The 21,354-nt window shown below is 44.2% G+C and overlaps 1 protein-coding gene and 1 non-coding gene across 7 annotated transcripts in view; one reads left to right on the forward strand and one right to left on the reverse strand.

Moving 5' to 3' along the window:
- Rnf111 (ring finger protein 111) overlaps positions 1 to 1,317 on the reverse strand; it is a 79,012-nt gene extending 77,695 nt beyond the window's left edge. For 3 of the 6 annotated variants that reach the window (XM_036192747.1, XM_036192744.1, XM_036192745.1), the window contains exon 1: positions 1,008 to 1,317. The gene's annotated coding sequence lies outside the window, so the exon portion shown is untranslated. Of the gene's footprint in view, positions 1 to 592; positions 887 to 1,007 lie in introns of those variants that run through there. The other 3 variants (XM_036192749.1, XM_036192748.1, XM_036192746.1) reach the window with 2 other exon arrangements.
- A 17,303-nt stretch (positions 1,318 to 18,620) lies between these two features.
- On the forward strand, positions 18,621 to 18,725 carry LOC118588101. The gene has a single exon (XR_004945506.1). It is a non-coding gene; the product is annotated as a U6 spliceosomal RNA (small nuclear RNA).
- The last annotated feature ends 2,629 nt before the right edge of the window (positions 18,726 to 21,354 follow it).

A 21,354-nucleotide genomic window follows, 5' to 3' on the forward strand; every position in this document is an offset into this window, starting at 1 on the left:
AAATCTGAATTATGAAAAGAACGTCTACGTAAACTCAAAATCACATAATAGCTTTTCCAAACACAAACAGGCAAGATGGTACTTCGGTTCATTTTAACCCCCCATTCTGTTCTTTTTGATTAAAGAGGTGCCAAAAACAAGAAAATTAGATTAAACTACCAAATGGAACGAAGTTTGGTTCAAGATAGGTTCAAGAGCTATCAGAACTCTTACAATGAAGTCTCTGTCAGTTGGCTCGCCACTACTCAGGAGTTCCAAACTCACTCTGTACATAAATCAAGGAACAGGAAAGCTCTCAATACAATGGAGTCACCCCACACTACAGACAAGAGCAAATTAAATGAAGACGCTCTAACTTCCTGGGTTTTTTGTTTTTGTTTTGTTTTGGGGTTTTTTTTTTTTTTTTAATGCTAAAACTCACACTTAAAGCTTTAAGACACTATCTATAAAGCCCTATAATCTAGAAGTGTGGTGACAAACCTCTATTTCTCAGTACAAAAACCGATGCATCCACCGCACCGCTGCTGACTCCGATCAATTATCTAGGCAGGATAAAGAAAACATCTTTTTTTTTTTTTTTTAAATGACTAACCAGCCAACTCCACACAATATCAGACGCGTCTGTCTTCTGCTCCACGGACTGCGCGTGCTCGCCCGCACCGGGCGGCTCCCGGCTTCGGCCCGGGGTTACACCTTCTTCACTCCATTGTCACCCCCACGCCTCGGCCTTCAGCCCCCGTCCTGCCGGCGAGCAGCGGCGACAGGGCGCGATCCCCTCACCCACTCCCTCGCAGGAGGCTGTGGGTGTGTCCGCGGACGGACTCTCGCCCGGACACAATGAGCCGCTCCGCGCCGCCCGGGACCCGCGGTCATCCCCCTGCCGCCGACCCCGGCCGCCGGCCGCGGCCCTTCCTCTTTCTCCCCACAGCTCGGCCCCTCCCCCGCAGCGCGCAAGCGCCGCCGCGCCGCTCCCTTCCCCCGCACCCCCCTTCCGCCGGCGCCCTCACCCGAGTCCGCAGTCCCCGTGCGGCCAGGTCCGGGGCTCGCTGGCGCGGGCCGGCAAATAGCACCCGGCCAGGCGAGGCGAGGCTGAGGCGGGCCGGGTGGCTCTCCTCAGGAGGGCGTCTGTCAACGCCGCGGCCGAGCGTGCGCACGCTGAGCCCGGCTCGACCCAACCCGGCTCGGAACGCCCGATCGCGGCCCACGCGCGCTTGCGACCCTGAACGGCCGGCGTGTCTACGCCGCGCAGTCCCGGCACCCCGCCACCATCGCCGCCGCCGCCGCAGCCTGGCCCGGCCCTCCCCGACTGCGCGAGCGCGACACCGGGGGCCTTTTACGACAGTTCGGAAAGCAAGCGCGCCGGACCTTCACGCCCTCTCACGTCGGTGTGTCTGCGCCTGCGCGGACCTGCGGCTACCGGGTCCGCCCACCCTGCGTCCCCAGCCTTTCCCCTTTGCGCTGGCTCTCACCGACTGTTGGCCCTGTGGAGCGACGTTAAAAACAAGCTTGTTGGGTTCATTCCCTTCGGTGATTTCGGACTCAATTCTGCCTACATCCTGGTTACTTTTTCTCTCCTAAAAATTACAACGACGGCTTACTGACTGCACTTGCAGTGTGCTCTTGAAGCGAAAACGTGGGGGGTCTTTCCCAGCAAATGACACCCAAACCAGAGATCACATCTCGCTGTTCAAGGGAATTGTTTCCAGAATCAGTTCAAGCGTGGTATTTAGATAGCCTGGGAGCTCTGGCTATACAATCTCAGAAGCCTTCTTAATGACCTCACAAAACAAGAAGGTTGAAATGTTTCATTGTGTGCCCTAGGAGGTCAAGATGTAAAGACAGTGTGGGTCTGCAGTCAATCAGACAGACTTCCTGTCAGAAAGCTGATTTATTAACACCTTTTAAATCTCAGTTTCTGCCGGGCGGTGGTGGAGCACGCCTTTAATCCCAGCATTCAGGAAGCAGAGACTGGCGGGTCCCTGTGAGTTCGAGGCCAGCCTGGTCTATAGAGCAAGATCTAGGACAGGCACCAAAACTACACAGAAAAACCCTGTCTCGAGAAACACCAAGAAAAAAAAACCAAAAAACTCAGTTTCCTTTTTCATAAACCAGGATAACCTTATATACTTTAAAAACGATCTTGTGAGGTCAAATATGACAATTTATATAAAGTTCCATATATAACCAATTAAGTGTTCAGCATTAATTCCTTCCTTATACACTGGCTCGCCAATTATTTTATTCACTCATGTTTCCATATTCAGTGAAGATATTTTTAAATTATAAACGAGGAAAAATGAAAGAGCATTGAATCTGGATTTCCTTAGTCCCCCTAATTGCTTCTCTCTAAAAGTAGAGTATTTCCATCCCCTCCTTTTTTATTTCCTAAAGCTTTTGACCTGTATTCTTTAATAGGGTAGAGACACTTGCCACAGCTCTTGAACACTTAAAATAAAGCACTTTGAGTTTGTATTAGCTACATCAACTTTCAGTACTACAGTTCAAAAATGTGAAAAGCCCAGTACTTTTTACTAGTGATTGTATGTTAAAGTTTTTACTTCGTTGGGCTAAAATAAGGAATACCGAGATGGTCTGTGGTGTTTTTCACAACAAATGATTCTCAAATCATACAAGATATTGAATAAAAATCAGAACTGCTCAGTACTCAGGTGAATTGATTCTGAAATCAAGTCCAACACACTATTAAATAGCCAGGGAATTCTGGCTATACATCACAGAAATACACACTTGCCAAGATACAGATGGGATGATTCCTTCCCACTTGCCAACAACATCTGGAGATACTTGCATCCTAACACAAAGAGGGTGGCCATCCATTAAACATAAAGGAGGGGCACAGCCAATACTACCTATCTGCACAGGACAGCCTTCAACAATTCTCTGTACCAAAACTGTTGCTTCGTTTGTTTGCTTGTTTTCTTTTTGTGATGCTTGGGATCAAACGGAGGGCCTCATGTATGCTACCACTGAACCACATCCCCATCCTGGGCCTAATGTATTATCACAATGGAGAAACTCTGTGTGTGGTGGTTTGAAAGAAAATGCTCCCCCCAGAGGGAGTGGCACTAATGGGAGGTGTGGCCTTGTTGGACCAGGTGTGATCTTGTTGGAGGAAGTGTGTCACTGTAGAGGCGGGCTTTGAAGTCTCGTATATGCTCAAACTATGCCTAGTAAGACAGACCACTTCCTGTTGCCTTCAAGTCAAAGTTATGGGACTTTCAGCTACTTCTCTAGCATCATGTCTACTTGAACACTACCATGTCACACCATGATGATAATGGACTAAACCTCTGAAAATGTAGACCACCCAAATTAAATGTTTTTCCTTTATAAGAGTTGTTGTGGTCATGGTGTCTCTTCACAACAAAAGAAACCCTAAGATACTGGGTTAAAGAAAATACACTATTAGTCAGGTGGTGGTGATGCACACCTTTAATTCCAGGACTTGGAGGCACAGGCAGGTGGATCTCTGATTTTGAGGCCAGCCTGGTCTATAGAGTGAGTTCTACTACACTGAGAAACCCTGTCTTTGGAAAAAATGAAAGAAAGAAAATAAAATACACTATTAAATTTTATTCACTTGCTTTAAAAAACAAACAGACCTCTTTACTATCACTTCCAGTAACTCAAAAGGTAAATTTTGTCTCACAATTACATTTTTTGGACACAGGCATCTCATAGACATCATATCCCAAATGAGCAAATATACATATTTATTGTATCTGCTCTCCAACTATCTCATCCTCTCCTGTCTGTCAACAGCACCAAATAGAAACCTGAAGTTCATTTTTGGCTGCTAACTGTCTTCCTTACTTCCTACCTCTAATTGAGTGAGCAACAAATCCTTCCAATTCTGCCTCTGACACATTTCCAACCCACCCTTGCCCTCTGCATCTTTCTCACATGTCTAAACTTCTATTATCTCTGACGTTTGTTTAATGGACATGGACCCAGCACTTGCTGTACGCCAGGTACTGCAAGTACTAAATACATCACCACTCCCCTACTTGCAGTGTTTTTGTGGGATCCAGGATGGAAGTCCTTGATCGATACTTAAAGTGAGAGGAAGTGCTCAGAGAGCACTACCGTGGTGTGAGAACAGGAAGAGAGAACATGACAGAGAAACCTGGAGGAAGTAAGGGTTAAACCAAGTTTGACAACATGAGAAAGGTGGCTAAATGAAGTGAATAGAGAGCTCTGGGCAGAGAGTGCACTAAGACTGAGAATTCTGTGCCTGGAACAGCACCAAGGCAACTTACTCCCAGGATCTGCTGACTTACTGGGGAGTAACCAAAAGGTGAGGGGGAAGAATGAAGAGAAGTGGATTGAGGACATTTGAAATTTTTTTCCAATGTGTTTAAAATAGTTTTTTCTTAAAATGATGGAAAGCCGGGTGGTGGTGGCGCACCCCTGTAATCCCAGCACTCGGGAGGCAGAGATATGGGCATCTCTGTTGAGTTCGAGGCCAGCCTTGGCTATAGAGTGAGTTCCAGGACAGCCTCCAAAGCTACAGAGAAACCCTGTCTCAAGGGGAAAAAAATGATGGAAAGCCATTAAGGAAAATTTATAATCTGAGCACTGCTAATCAGGATTGAGTACTAGAGAGAACATTCCACGCACTGAGCGGAGGGTGGGCTGGGAAGAGGACAAGAGCAGTGCTAAGGATGAGGATGGTAGAAGTGAGGATGAGGATCCCCCCCCCCCTATCCCTGCCCACACCTCCAGGTCTTTGACTGGAGGCCAGGCCGGATCTAGGGACCTGTGATCATTGTTGCCTAGCCCAATTGTCATCAGAGAGATCAGAGAGGCTTCTTCACCCAGCAACTGATGGAAACAGATGCAGAGACGCACAGCCAAACATAGGCAGACCTCAGGAAACTCTGTGGAACTGGGAGAAGAAGGATTATGGGACCTAGAGGAACCAAGGACACCATGGGAAAACACACAGAGTCAACTGACCTGGGCTCACAGGGGCTTACAGAGACTGAACCACCAACCAGAGAACTTGCATGGGACTGACCTGGGCCCTTTGCACACGTGTGGCAGTTGTGTGTCTTGGTCTTCTTGTAGGATTCCTGGCAGAGGGAGCAGGGGCTGTCTCTGACTCTGTTGCCTGCTCTTGGGACCCTTTCTTCCTACTGGGTTGCCTAGTTCAGTCTTAATAGGAGAGGAGGTGCCTAGTCTTGCTGCAATGTGATATTCTGTGGCTGACTCATATACATGTGAGGCCTGCACTTTTCTGAAGGGAAGGGAAAAGGAGTGGATGGGGTAGGGGAATGGACTGGATGAAGATAACAGAGGAAGGGGAAACAGTGACCAGGCTGGGGGAAAAATTAATTAATTGAGTAATCATATAAAAATCCAAGTCTGCAGCCTTAGAGTGTTTTAATTGCATAATTCACACTATTTTACAAAAGGTGAATTCTCTGACAAAAGTTTGGATTTTTATGAATAGATATAAACAGGATCTGCAACCAAATAAATAAATAAATAAATAAATAAGAATGAGAAGAAAGGGCTGGAGAGATGGCTCAGAGGTGAAGAGCACTGACTGCTCTTCCAGAGGTCCTGAGTTCAATTCCCAGCACCCACATGGTGGCTCACAACCATCTGTAATGAGATCTGGCACCCTCTTCTGTACACATAATAAATAAATAAATCTTTAAAAAAAATGAGAAGAAAGATGGTGGCCAATGGTATGTAGGAATAAAGAAGTCTCTCATTCTTCTGGGTTTACAGTGATGGGTACATGGTTGAATGCTCATGCCATGCAAGAAAGATATGTTTACAAAACTCAGCTTCTTGGGTTGAGGACTTTAAGTTAGAGGCAGGACTTGTCTGTTCTGGTCCAGTAGGGTTTGGAAGTGTCTAACATCTACCCAAAGGGTTGATTCCATTTGGTCGATGGGTGTATAGGTCTGAAATTCAGGAGACCGCTGAGCTAATGATGGAGCTTTGGATTCATTAGCATTTGTATCTGACAATTGAAGCAATAATTTTGGTGAGGTTAACCAGAGTAGAAGTTAGAGGAAACAAACACCTGGAATGCTGGAATGTCTGTTATTTAAAGAGCTAAGGAATGAAAAGAAATTCCAGAAAGAGACGACTGTGTTGGGGGTGGGAACTCAAGGTATACAGGCAGTAAAGTCAAAAGGAATTTGAACAATCAAGTGTGTGATCTAGGATTCATGAAATGCCTGTTGGTTCGACAATAAAGAGTTATGTAAACATGACCACTTTCATAAATTATCTTGATTTTGGGATATAGCTTGATCAAAGTGGTTTTGACACTTAGGTATTATTTGATGAAATTGGGTGATCGTTTTGGTTGTCACAACTGGGGAAGAGCTACTGATATCTAGTAAGAGGTGCTAAGCACCGAACAGTGGGCAGGGTACTACCCACAGCAAAGAATCATCTGGACTAAGATGTCGGCATCTCAGCTGAGAATTCCTAGTGCACAAAGGATTGAACACTAGTTATACCAGAATTGGTACTGCTTCATTAAATTAACAGTGAATGAAAAAGGGACAAATTTAGCAGGGTAGAGAGTCAAAAGAAAGTAAGAATTTAAATCCTTTTGGTATGTTGAAGGAGAAAAGCAGAAAAAAAAAAGGTAAGTGAAAGTGGACCCAATAATCCCTGGAGAATAGTGGGTGCTCAGGTGCATAACATTAGTCATTCTACTGAAATACAAGAGAAGAAGTGATAGGGTAAATGAAATTGTTTGTTTGCTTATGGGGGTCAATAAAGCCTGCCCATTGAATGACCTTGATTTCTCTATGAAACACAAGGTAGTGCCATTTACCAAGGCAGAAAGTTTGGAAGTGACTGGGTAGAGAGTGATTAGAACACGGAGATTAAAAACATCAGAATAAACCGGGCGGTGTTGCACACCCCTTCAATCCCAGCACTCAGAGACAGAGGCAGGTGTATGTCTGTGACAGCCATGGCTGTTATATAGATAAACACTGTCTCAAAAAACAAACAAAACTCCATCAGAATAGCCAGAGGATGTTGCCTCATGCCTTTAATCCTAGCACCTCAGAGGCAGAGACAGGCAGATCTTTGATTTCCAGACCAGCTAGTTCCAGGACATCAAGGCTACACAGAGAAACACTGTTCCAAAAAACAAAACAGGATTGGGGATTTAGCTCAGTGGTAGAGCGTTTGCCTAGCTAGCAAGCACAAGGCCCTGGGTTCAATCCTCAGCTAAAAAAAAAAAAACAAAAACAAACAAACAAAAAAAAAAAACCCACACATCAGAATAGCCTCTGAAGTAGTGGCCAGTGGCAGGGATGATGTTGGCAAACCACAGCAGGAGGTCCAGATCAGAAAAGGGTTGAGGCTGGGAGGTCAGGTGATGCAGCTTGTATCTGCAGCAGTAACGGTGATGATAAGGTAGGCAAGAGCTCACACCTGAACTACAATAGCTGCCCTCTGGTTTTCTGGGTTTTCCTCTAACTCCCATCCCACCATCCGTTCTGCACTAAATAACTGTCCGGGTATAGCAAAAGCTGAAACAATAAACTGACTAAAATCCTTTCATAACCCCTCATCACCTCCAGGTCTTGTCTAGATTCACCAGTGTCTTTTCATGTCCGGTCTTGCCATCCTGCCTCCATCCCCGTTCAGATTTCAGCGCTCTTCTTAAACTTCTTGTAACTTTTTCAAGACAAAACAAGCAAACAAAATCTACATGGTAGCATTCCAGTACCAGCCTTGGGTTTGCTCCCTGAAATTAACAACCTTCTGTTTGTACAGTCACGTGAGCTTGCCTGTTGGAGTGGAAGGAGCATCCCTTCTCCTACCCAAGGCTAATTCATGTGACCATTAACCATTTGTCTCCATAGAAACTCTTCCCCAGGAGGTTTTGCCTTTTTCAACTGGGTTTTTCCTTCAACAAACCAAGAGAACTCAAGCTGTGCCCTTCCCTGACTCCAGACCTGCTGGATATGCACTGTTATGTCCTATCAACCTATCTTTGCACCCACCATCCTTTGGTCTGGAAGTACCCTCCCCTCTCCTCCATACTCCCACCATGAATCATCTGCCTCTGTCATCTTCCAAGCCCTCCTCCCTGAAGTGTACCCTCACCTCTCTGAATACCCAGCAGCAACCATTCCTTCTGTTGTAGTCCATACTGTACTCATTATACTTTTTATATACACTCGCGTACCTTCCAAAACACTAAAATACAAAGAAAATGTCTTTCTTTGACAGAAAGACAGCCCTCAGTATTTACTGACCTCTAGTGAGAAATGAGCTTTGGATTATAGTGTCAATTTTACTTCTAAGATACTGTAAATCAGTAATTTTCACCAAATCATTTGAAATCTCGAACAATTACTTGAAGTTATCACCTGTGGAAGGGTGAGGACTATCTATATACACTCTGGGCCAAATCCAATTGCTTTCTGCTTTCTTTCTTTCTTTCTTTCTTTCTCTTTCTTTTCTTTCTTTCTTTCTTTAGACGTGCATGGGTGTTTGGCCTGCTTGTATATCTATGCAGCATGTGTGTGCGGTGTCTGCAGAGTCCAGATCCCCAGGAATTGGAGTTATAGGCAGTTGTGACCTGCCATGTGGGTGCTAGAAATTGAACCAGGGTCCTCTGGAAGAGCAGCCAGTGCTCTTAACCACAGAGCCATCTCTCCAGCCCCCTTAATCTGCATTCTTGAAACTGCAGCAAAATAAAGCTTAACACATTAGCCTGAGTTCATGGGTCCTAAGTATCTAATTCTGTGTCTAATTTCAGGCAGTAGTTTTAGGATCTTTGTCTAAACATAGAGCACTGGGGCAGGTGAGATGGCTCAATGTGTGTGTGGGTCCAGGATTTGCCACTGAGCCTGGTAATGGGAGTTTCATCTCTGGAGCCCACATGGAGGGGGGCTGCTGCTCTCTGAGGGTTGTTCTCTGACCTCCACATGTGAATGCCTTCCCAGAATAACTGTAAAAATCACAATTAAAAATTATTAATAAAGCCAGGCAGTGGTGGTGCATGCCTTTAATCCCAGCACTCGGGAGGCAGAGCCAGGCAGATCAAGGCCAGCCTGGTCTATAGAGCAAGATCCAGGACCCACACCAAAACTACACAGAGAAACCCTGTCTCGAAAAAACAAAACAAAACAAAAAAATTATTAATAAAAATATGGAGCTAAGCCTGGTGGTGGTGGTGCACACCTTTAATCCCAGCACCCAGGAAGCAGAGGCAGGCGGATCTCTGTGAGTTTGAGGCCAGCCTGGTCTACAGAGCAAGTTCCAGGACAGCTAGGGCTGTTACAAAAAGAAACCCTGTCCTGAAAAACCAAATTAAAAAAAAAAAAAAAAAAAGAAGAAAGAAAGGAAGGAGGGAGAGAGGGAGGGAGGGAAGAAGGAGGGAGGGAGAAAGGAAGGAAGGGAGGGAGGAAGGAAGAAAAAACAAAACACATGGAGCTAGAGTGATGGCTCATTGTTTAAGAGTACTTGCTGTTCTTCCAGGGGACCTGGGTTCAATTCCCAGCACCAATATGGTAGCTCATAACCATCTGTAACTCCAGTTCCATAGGATCTGATGCTCTCTTCTGGCCTCTGTGGGCAGCAGGCACACACATGGTACACAGACATACATGCAGGTCAAACACCCATACACATACAAATAATTACCAAATTTTATTGTAAAAACAAAAATAAACATGGAAATACTGAGTCACTTGAAATAAAGGAAAGAAGTTTCTACAAATGAACAAAAACCACATATATATACACACACAAACACACATATATATGTGTGTGTCTATATACATAAGTGTGTACATATAGAGAGAGAGGGGGGAGGGTACACACTGTCCACTGCATACTTCACAACTTAAAAAACTTTACAACTGAGATGAAGCAAAGACATGGTCAGATTTGTAATGAAGACAGTGAAGGAAAACTTAAGTGACTCAAGGCAATGACCTGGAAGACCTTGGGAGATTGCCAAGAGTATTTACAGAGCTACTCTCCATGTGAAATCTGTGGACAGGATGGGAAGGATCTCAAAAGGGCTTCTGAGAACACTCAGTGATTCACAACAAACTCCTTATGGGTGAACTGGAAATCGAGGCTGAGAGAGAGAGAAATTATAGACCCCATAACTGCAAGTTGAGCTAATGTGGTCCAGTTCCTCTGTGTACAGATGCGTGTGGATGCATATGCAATGTGTGCGGGTGGGTATATGTGCAGGTAGGTGCTCATGGAGGCCAGAGCTCAACCTTGGAGTAGCCATCCCTGTTTTTATGAATCAGGTCTCTCATTGATCCTGGTCTTCCCTATACTGTAATCACAGGCAAAGCCACCATACCTGGCTTTTGACACGGATGCTGGGGGATTGAACTCAGGACCTCATATTTGCATGGCAAGCAGTTTACTGACTGAGCTCTCTACCTGGGCCCTAAAAGTTTGTTTATATAGAAATGAGATTTTCTTTAGGTTACTTAATTGCAGAGACCATGTAACTCATGTAGAACTACATGGTCTTTATTGTAAATATAAAGGGACAGAGGTAGTCATTAGACACAGCTTTCATTTTCTACTAGTAAACTGTATTAAGAAGCTACTTGATGTAATGATAACCTCAAAAGAGAAGTTTTGTTTTGCTTTTCGAGACAGGGTCTATTGGCTCTGGCTGTCCCAGGATTCACTCTGTAGACCAGTCTGGCCTCTAATGCTCAGAGATTCACCTGCTTCTGCCTCCCAAGTACAGGGGTTAAAGGCGTGCGCCACCACACTCAGTTGAAAACAGAATTTTTAAGGATATTTACTATAGTTTAAGTTTCTCTAATTTCATTGACTATGGCCTTCAAGATATTTTGAATCATTAGTAACTAATACTGTGTGACTTGGCATCTGAAAAACTAACATCACAAACTGTGCTCTAATGAACTGATACAGAATGCCTAGAATTTTAGTTGCACGTGGTGACACACATTTGTGACCCCAGCAGTCAAGACATAGGAGCAGGAAGATCCTGATCAAGGCCAGCCTGGACTGCACAGAGAGACCCTGTCTCACCCACCCATCCCACCCATCCTTCAGACAAAAAAGCTTAGCTGGAACTTTGAAGACAAGCACTTGAAAGTTCATGCAGCCTCAGACATTTCTGGATTTTAGGACAAGTTCTATGCACAAATGAGGCCAGCTGGTTCCAGGAAAGTATTTTTGTTTTTCGAGACAGGGTTTCTCTGTGTAGCTTTGCACCTTTCCTGGATCTTGCTCTGTAGACCAGGCTGGCCTCAAACTCACAGAGATCCACCTGGCTCTGCCTCCTGAGTGCTGGGATTAAAGGCGTGCGCCACCACCGCCTGGCTCCAGGAAAGTATTTTTAAAGAAAGCTGTCGAACGATAAAAGAGATAGCCAGCACCCCATGGTTGATAACTGCTAGAATTAGGACTGAAGAGTCTTAGCTGACTGAAAACCATTTTCAGAGGTGGTTTAGTCTGTTCATCACTGTGGCTTTTCCTACAGTCAGTCAAAGGAAACACAGGCTTCCCTCTGGCTTTTTTTTTTTTTTGAGCTGAGGATCGAACCCAGGGCCTTGCACTTGCTAGGTGAGCACTCTGCCACTGAGCTAAATCCCCAACCCTCTGACTTTTGACTTTAGGTTGCTTTATGTGCTTTTCCATGCTCTGCAATGCTGTTTCAGAAATGTTCACCTCTGCTCGCTAGAAGAAAGTTTCTGATTACTGAAAAATAAGGCCCTCAGAGTTATAACATTTCATGTTTACTAGTCAGATTTATATGTTCCCTGTGATGATTATAATTTCACAGGTGATTTACATACTGGTTAAATTTTTAATTCAGAACAAGAAGTAAAGATGCCTCTGTGCATTTTCTTGTTATTATTCAAAGATAAGGTAAAGTTTTCCAAAAATATTAGAAGTTACAGCCTTAGTATTGATTAATTATATAAAATACATCTTGACTGACTTGGGGCAATAGGACAAAGGAGAAAGAAGAGTGAAATGTAATGTCCATGTATTAAAGGGGGATTTTTTTTTTAAAGGATTTGTGTGTGTGCAGTGCTCACTGGGACCAGAGGCATCAGATACCCCTGGAGCTGGAATAACAGATGATTATGAACCACCTCACATAGGTGCTGGAAACTGAATTCAGATTCACTGCAAGACTAGCATACACTATTAAACCATTGAGTCAGCTTCCCCAGACCCCTCAAAAGGGATTTAAGAATGACTTAACAGCTGGGCAGTGGTGATGCATGCCTTTAATCCCAGCACTCAGGAGGCAGAGACAGGCAGATCTCTGTGAGTTCGAGGCCAGCCTGGTCTACAGAATGAGTTCCAGGACAGCCAGGGCTGTTGTTACACAGAGGATCCCTGTTTTGAAAACAACAACAACAACAAATAACCCAAAAAAACCCAACCAACCAACCAAACAAAAAAACCTATTTAACCGCTTGGATCGGAATGTCTCTAGCACTGAGTGCTGTTGGTAATATGTTTTTAGGGGCTGGGGATCCAACACAGGCCCCCAGGATCTTAATGCAGGCTTGGGAAGTGTTCTGTCAGTGAACAGCCAGCCCACAGAGCACCATTATGCTAATGCTTCAGAAACTCCATAACGACTTAGAGATCTTAATTGATTTGAGATTTAGTCAATTGATTAATGTTGATAATGTCAAACTCTGAAACCTGTTCATTTCAATTATACAGGTTAGTACAGCTCATGTTCTCCAATGTGGGATAGTGTTGAACTGGGAAATGGTGCCATCTACTGAAGCAAAGTTCCTGAAGCATCTTAACAACCAGTTCACTTTGAAGAATGTGAGGTATTTATTTTCTCAAAAATGTGCACCTAAGGGCCTGGGAGATGAATCAGCAGGTAAAAGTGTTCAACTCCCAAACTGATGAACTGAGTTCAAGCCCCTGAACCCACATGATGGAAGGCAAGAACCAATTCCTAAAAGTTGTCCTCTGACTTCCTCCACATGCATGGCATGGTTTCCCCTGTGAACATTTAAAAAATGTACATCTTCATGCAGCAAATATTCTTTGATTTAACTTAATCTTTCCTTTCAAAGATAGAAGACTGTCCACATGTGTTTATCATACCCAACGCCACCCTGATGAAGGAATTAAAAAGGTACCAAACTAACACAAGAAAATGGGACGGGGCCATTAGCCAGCCAGTTCTCTCAAATGTCTGGAAGGGCAGTCAGAGAACTGGTGTGTCCTGTGGCACAGTGGAGAACAGCAGTACAGATTCCTGCCAGAGAGGGCTGGGAGCTTGGTGCCTTGCGGATAGGGACTCGGGCCAAGAGCAAGCCCAACGCACAAGACAGGAATGGTAGCTGAAGAGAGCAACTGTGAGTCTTTCTGTGGCAAGGCCAGACCTCTCCACTTGTCTCTTCACCGCACCAGAAAGAATATGGTACCTGTGCCTTTAAATGAAGGGCAGGGAGTTGAGCAGAGAAACCAATTCAACTAGTTGAGGAGAACCAGAGCAGCTGGTATGACAAGCTGTGATAAATACTTCACATTCTAATGTTCAGGGGCCCCACCTGCCTAGCAGTAGGTGGCATCCATTTGTGCAGACTTCAGGTGTGGTTTTTAAACTACAACATTTGTAAATATTTATTGACCGCTAAGAAATGCCAGTTTTTGTTTGTTTGTTTGTTTTTTGTTTTTTGTTTTTTCGAGACAGGGTTTCTCTGTGTAGTTTTGGTGCCTGTCCTGGATCTTGCTCTGTAGACCAGGCTGGCCTCCAACTCACAGAGATCTGCCTAGCTCTGCTTCCCAAGTGCTGGGAACTAAAGGCATCACCGCCGCCTGGTGAAATGCCAGTTTTATGAGAAGGTTGTAACATGAAAGAGAAACAGGTAAATATTTTTGAATGACTAAGAGGGTGGAGGTATGTCAACAAATATTAGGAAAATATTTTAAATTCTCTAATATACTTATTTAAAATACAGCAATCTTTAAAAATTTTTGAAGCTTTAAAAAATTGTATGCGCATTAGTATTTGTATGCAATGTCCACAGAGGCCAGAAAAGGGGCGTTGGATCCTCTGGAACTGGAGTTACAGCCAGTTGTGAGCCATTGTGTCGGGGCTGGGAATTGAACCTGGGTCCTCCAGAAGAGCAGTCAGAGCTCTTAGCAGCTGAGTCATCTCTTGGCCCAACACTGCAGTCTTAGAAAAGGAACAAAAAGTCATGAAGAAATCAAGATAAAGCACTTAAGAATTGAAATTATGATTTCAGAGATTAAAATTCAGTACAAGGACTGAAAGATAAATACAAGAAACTCAAGATATTAAGAAATAGAAAGAAAGGAAATCAATAGGAAAGAAAAGAAAGAAAGGGAGGAAATGATGAGAAAAATACTTAAAGTCCCAAACTACAGAAGAGTTCAAAATTTTAAAATACTCAGTTACCTGCTGAGAGATCTTTTGTCCACGGCAAACAGTGTTCCTGTAAGCATTTCTGGACAGGTTTGTTTGAATCCTTGCTCCTGATCCTTCAGGGTATACACCCAGGAGGGGGATTTGCTGGGTCAAATGGTCACGCTGTGATTAGCTTTGTGAAGAAATGTCAAACTGTGTTTCATGGCAGCCACACAATTTTACATTCCCAAGCAGCAATATTAAGAGTGCTACAGTATCTTTCACAGCAACACTTGGTACTGTTTTGGTCTGCTTTTAGAGACAGGCTCTCTGTTTTCCAATCTGGCCTTGAGCATGTGGGCTCACATGGTCCTGTGTCAGCCTCCCACCTACCTGGGTTCACGGCTCATCTGTTTGATAACAGTTATAAGTGGAGAGGTGAAGTGTTATATATCATGGTCACACTGATTTTTTTTTTTTTGGGTGGGGGGAGTTTTCGGTTTTTAGTGAGTACCTTAGAAATGATCATAATTCTTACAAAAAAAAAATATCAAAACCTGGGCTGGAAAGATGGCTCAGAGGTTAAGAGCGCTGATTGCTCTTCCAGAGGTCCTGAGTTCAATTACCAGCAACTACATGGTGGCTCACAACCATCTGTAATGAGATCTGGTGCCCTCTTCTGGCCTGTAGACATACATGCAGGCAGAACATTGTATACATAATAAATAAATACATCTTTAAAAAAAAAATCAAGCTGGGCGGTGGTGACGCACACCTTTAATCCCAGCACTCGGGAGGCAGAGGTAGGCGGATCTCTGTGAGTTCGAGGCCACCCTGGACTACCAAGTGAGTTCCAGGAAAGGCGCAAAGCTACACAGAGAAACCCTGTCTCGAAAAACAAAACAAAACAAAACCAAAACAAAAAACCCCAAAACAAACAACAACAAAAATCAATCATCTATTATTTAGATCTGTTCTTATTAAGTACTCCTCTCCATCCCCTGCTTCTTAAGACTCTTTAAATTAGCCAAGCTAGCTTCAACCTTGCTCTATAGCCTAGGCAAGCTTTGAATTTACCATCCTCCTGCCTCAGCTTCCTGAGTGGATGAGATGGTAAGACTGGGCCACCAGGCTCAGCTGTAAATATTTCTTTGATCTTCATTGCCTTCTACACCTAATTTTTCCTTTGTTTAGTTTCTATCTTTATTCTAAAAAATGTTTATGGTCAGGTGTGGTGGTACCTGCCTTTAATATCAATACTAGGGTGGCAGAGGCAGGCAGATCAGCACGAGTTTGAGGCCAGCCTGGTCTACATAGTGAGTTCTGGGTCATTTAGAACTGTATAGTGAGACCCTATCTAAATAAGTAAATAAACAAAGGAATGAACAGATAAAACCTTTTTTGTTGTTGTTTGGGTTTTTTGTTTGTTTGTTTTTTAAGACAGGGTTTCTTTGTGTAAGAGCCCCACTATCCTGAAACTCTCTATGTAGACCAGGCTGGCCTTGAACTCACAGAGATCTGCCTGCCTCTGCCTCCTGAGTGCTGGGATTAAGGTGTGTGCCACCATACTCCACAAATAAAATTGTGTATTGTTTATGTGCATAATGGGAGGCTGGTGCATGTGCCACATTTGGCATGTGGACCAAAGGACAACTTGGTGGCTGTCAGTTCTCTCCTTCAGTGGTTTCCAGGGATTAAACGTAGGTCTCCAGGCTTGCACAGCAAGGACCTTACTCTCTAAGCCACCTCACTGGCTCACCTCATTTTTTTTTTTCATGCAAGATTATTTTCTTCTCTGCATGGTGAACACCCTACAGGGCATCCTTTAAGTAGTTATCTGTTGGCAATATAGATCTTTTATTTTTCTTGAAGCTTGTTATCTTCTGTCCTTGAAGTCAGTGGGGAGCTCAATAGTAGTGTGTTAAATCGTTTTTCTTTTCTTTCTTTCTTTTTTTTTTTTTGGTGGCTTCATTGAGCCCGTCTTGGTTCACTGACGTTCCATTCTTTTTTTATTTTTTATTTTATGTATATAGGTGTTTTGCCTGTATGTATGTCTGTATGAGGGTCTCGGATTCCCTGGAACTGGAGTTACAGATGGTTGTGAGCCACCATGTGGGTGCTGGGAATTGAACTCAGGACCTCTGGAAGAGCAGCCGGTGCTCTTAACCGCTGAGCCATCTCTCCAGCCCTGAAGTTCCATTCTAATATGGACGTGAGTATTTATTTTTGTTGATTCTTTTTTGGCTCTGTAGAGTTTCCTGAGTCAGTGGGCTACTAAACATCATCTCTCTAAGACCAATCCTTCTTCTCTTTCTTCCCCTAGAACCTCAATGAAACTTACTGTGCCTTATTGTGTCTAATATATATATCTCACTCCCTGGTGTCTACACTCATTATTTTCATTTTTAAATTACTCATTGCTTCATTCTGGAATTCATTTCATTCTCTTTGGTTGGGGATTAATCAGCTAATGCCACTGAAAAGTTGGTATTGGGCTGGAGAGATGGCTCAGAGGTTAAGAGCACTGACTGCTCTTCCAGAGGTCCTGAGTTCAATTACCAGCACCCACAGCTCACAGCCATCTGTAATGAGATCTGGTACCCTCTTCTGTATACATAATAAATAAATAAATATTTTTTAAAAATTGGTAATTTTTTTTTTCTGAGACAGGGTTTCCCTGTGTAGTCCTGGGTATCCTGGCACTCACTCTGTAGGCCAGGCTGGCCTTGAACTCAGAGATCCACCTGCCTCTGCCACCCGAGTGCTGGGACTAAAAGTATACACCAACACTACCTGGTGGTATTAGAATTCTTGATTTCTAGAATTTTTGTGTGGCAAATATGCTGTGTCATTGTTTTAAAAGCATATTTCATGGCTTCCTGCTAAAATTTTCAGCTTTTTTTGATCCTTAAACACAGTAATCATCATTGTTTTTCCAAGTCTGTGTCTGGGAATTCCAGGTTCTGGAGTCCCCTGTGACTTTTTTTTCCTGATGGTTTGGACTCATGACTTCTCTCTCTGTGTGTCTCTTTTCCCGAGTCCAAGCTGTTGAGCTTGAAGTGATTTTTACAGACATCACCTGATGCTAACTTCCTCCTCAAAGGATTCTGGTTGTGTCTGCCAAGTGCTCAGAGTAGTAAGCAGTGCAGGACAGAGGTGTTTGGTTCCCACCACCGCCTGGCCTGAAGGATTGTGGTCCCCACCCTCCCTCCCTCTCAGAATCCAGCTCTTTATATCCTTATACAAAATCTGGTGTGGATCACCATCCTTGGAGGGCTGCTTGTATTCTAGCCTTCTTCATTCCTGCAGCCCAGGAAGGCTTCTATAAGCAATTTAGTGACTCATTTATCTCTACAGGGTCTGCACAGAATACAGGAAAAACCTGCTTCCAAATGGCTCACTCTGGGCCCCAGTGCTAACTCATGACTTGCTTCTAATTCCTACAAAATTACAAGATGCTTCATGATTTTTAAATCTCTTTAGTAATCTGCAGTGGAATGGCAGGTGCCAATTATACAGCCCAGGTGTTCTGCCTGTACGGACTTTTCCTAAGGAATTAGGTGTGCAGCTTTACACGTGTGCTGATATCTCAGTTTTATATCTTTGTCTTCATCTTTCTTTGAATACCAGATGTGTCTGTTCAACTACCTATTCTATATCTCCACCCTGTTATTTCACGGGAGCTCCAATCCTAAAGAGACAAACAATCAGATCTATATCTATGTGCCATTCAATTCTTAAGCCCAAAGTTTCAGCGTATGCTTTAACTTTTAGATTTGTTTGTTTACCTTTGTGTGTGTGAGTATTTGCCTACATTTGTGTCTGTGCCCCATGTGTACCTGGTGCCCACGGAGAGCAAAAGAGGGTCTTAGGTCCTGTGGACCTAGAATGACCGATGGTTGTGATCCGCCATGTGGTGCTAGGAAACAAACCTGGGACCACCGGAAGAGCCGCTAGTGCTCTAACTGTGGAGCGGTTTCTCCAGGTTTTATGACTGTTGTTATCATTACTTTAGGCAGGATCTCACCTGGTAGCCTTGGCTAGCCTGAAACGCTCTATATAGACCAGGCTGGCCTTGAATTCACAGATGGGCCTGCCTCTGCCTCCCAAATGCTGGTTAAAGGCATATGCCCCCATACCTAGCAAAACAACAAAATTTAAATTAGAAAGACACAAATATACCATTAGTGATTTCAGCTCTGCTACCAGTAATTGACAAAATAATTTAACCCATACAGTTGTGCTCGCTTTGCAGCACTTCTATTAAAATTGGAACTATGCAGAGAAGATTACCATGGCTCTATGAAAGGATGACTCAAAAGTTCAGGAAGCATTTCATATTTAACAACAAAAAACAGGCCAGGTAGTGGTGGTGCACGCCTTTAATCTCAGCACTTGGAAGGCAGAGGAATGCAGATCTCTGTGAGTTCCAAGCCAGCCTGGTCTACAAATCGAGTTCCTGGACAGTCAGGACTAAAAAGAGAAACCCTGTTTTGAAGAACAACAACAATCCACAACAGGAACAAATAAACAAAACAAAATAGGAAAAGCTGACAATACTAATCGACCTGACTTATACCCAGTAACAACACATTTTTACCAAGGCAGCATTGTACATTTACCAGATTATATAATACTCTGACCCATAAAGCAAATGCTTATAAATCTAAGAACGAATGAATTCATGAAAAAAAAGGATTAAATTAGATAACAGAAAATTATTTGAAAACTCCCCTACAAATAACTGGAAGCTAATACAAACAACACTTTTAAATACTGGGCCAAGGAAGATCAGGAAAAAATATTTTTAACTGAATAAAGATAAAACCACAACTATTAAAATTTTGGAATGCCATTAAAGCAGTGTTCTCAGAGAAAATTATAGCATTAAATATTTAATATTGGAAGAAAAAAGGAGGCTTTAAAGTAAGTGACCTGTGCTTCCATTAAACAGAAAGCAAGCAGGGGGGAAACCAGAGAACCTAAGTGGCTGCTGGGCAGTAGGCTCCTGGGCAGCGGGCTCCTGGGCAGTGGGCTCCTGGGCAGCGGGCTCCTGGGCAGCGGGCTCCTGGGCAGCGGGCTGCTGGGCAGTGGGCTGCTGGGCAGTGGGCTCCTGGGCAGTGGGCTGCTGGGCAGTGGGCTGCTGGGCAGTGGGCTCCTGGGCAGTGGGCTCCTGGGCAGTGGGCTGCTGGGCAGCCAGTGGGCTCCTGACAGGGTGTGCACTCCAGTGGAGCCGAATTAGGGATGCCCTGGTGAAACATGAACTTGTTCAGAGGTTTTAGGCAATGGATCAGTCAGTAAAATGCTTGCCATACAAACATGAGGACCTGAATTTGGGTCCCCAGTGCCCCATGAGAAGCTGGCCAGTGCACATCTGTATTCTCAGAACTGGTAGGATCCCTGTGGCTCCCTGGCTAGCCAGTCTGGCCAATCAGTGAGCTCCAACTTCAGTGAGAAAGCCTGTCAGAAAAAGAAGGTGGAGAGAGACTGGAGAAGACACCTGAGCATTGATCTTTGGCCTGTAATTGAGCACACACACACACACACACACACACACACACACACACACACACACACCTGCCACCCCCACCCCCACATATACATAGAAAAAGAAAAAAGAATTTATTCCAGAAAATTATTTGTCCCATCAATGACACTTAGGGTTCCTATTGCTGTGATGAAACGCCATGACCAAAGCAACTTGGGGAGGAAAGTGTTGATTTGGCTTACGCTTCCAAAGCACTGTTCATCAGCAAAGGAGTTCTGGACAGGAACTCAAAGAAGGCAGGAACCTGGAAGCAGGAGTTGATGCAGAAGCTGTGGAGTGGTGCTGTTTATTGACTTGTTCCCCTTGGCTTGTTCAGCCTGCTTTCTTATAGAACCCAGGACCACCAGCCCAGAGGTGGCCCCACCTGCAATGGGCTGGGCTCTTGCCCACCAGTCACTGATTAAGAAAAATGCCTTACTGGCTTGCCTACGGCTCAGGGTGATAGAGGCATTTTCTCAACTGAGGTCTCCTCCTCTCCGATCATAAAAGTATCCACGGCAGACACAGTATTCAGTTGTGATGTGTCTTTAGGTTCATCTAGGCTGTACTCAAACTTTCCTTCCTTCTAATGATCTTGATAGTTTTAAAAAAAGGATTTGTTATTGTGTATATGATGTGTGCTTGTGTCCAGTGTGCATGTGGGGTTCAGAGAGCAGCCTTTGGGAGTCAGCTCTTTCCCTCTGCTGTGGGTTCTGGGGACCGAATTCAGGTCTTCAAGCTTGCATGGCAAGCTCTTTTTGTTTGTTTGTTTTTGTTTTTGTTGAGATAGGGTTTCTTTGTGTAGTTTTGGTGCCTGTCGTGGATCTCACTCTGTAGACCAGGCTGGCCTCAAACTCACAGAGGTCTGCCTGCCTCTGCCTCCAGAGTGCTGGGATTAAAGGCATGCGCCACCACAACCTGGCTTCATGGCAAGCTCTTTTACCCACTGAACCATAGGCCAGTCATTGACAGTTTAAAAGAATCCCAGTAAGAAAACAAAACAAAACAACAACAACAACAACAACAACAAAACAAAAACCTTTGGGTGTGAAGGTCTTTCCTTGGGATCTTGATATATTTAGGTACTGGGATTTGGACCACAGCCTTGTGTATGTTGGACAAGCTCTCTGCCTTTGAGCTATATCATAAGCCCCTAAGTTGGAATGTCAAGTGAAAATTTTCCGAGGAGACGGAGGAAGACCACTTATTGCAGAACTCCGAGGTCTTCTCTGTGGAGTCCTGACAGCTTGCCGTATGCCTCTGGAGTGAGCCAGGAAAGCTATGACCCACTGGTATAACTCTCCAAGGCCTCTCTGACTTCAATCCCCTGCGTGTTTAGTGAGGACACAGAGGGCATTTTACAACAGAGCTGTCTTAGAGTAAAGGCACAGAATGCCTTTCTGTTCCCCATGGTTCTGGGGACCAATCCCAGCACCTCCTACATGCT

Source organism: Onychomys torridus, chromosome 7 (genome assembly GCF_903995425.1).
Source record: "Onychomys torridus chromosome 7, mOncTor1.1, whole genome shotgun sequence".
Classification (NCBI taxonomy): Eukaryota; Metazoa; Chordata; class Mammalia; order Rodentia; family Cricetidae; genus Onychomys; species Onychomys torridus.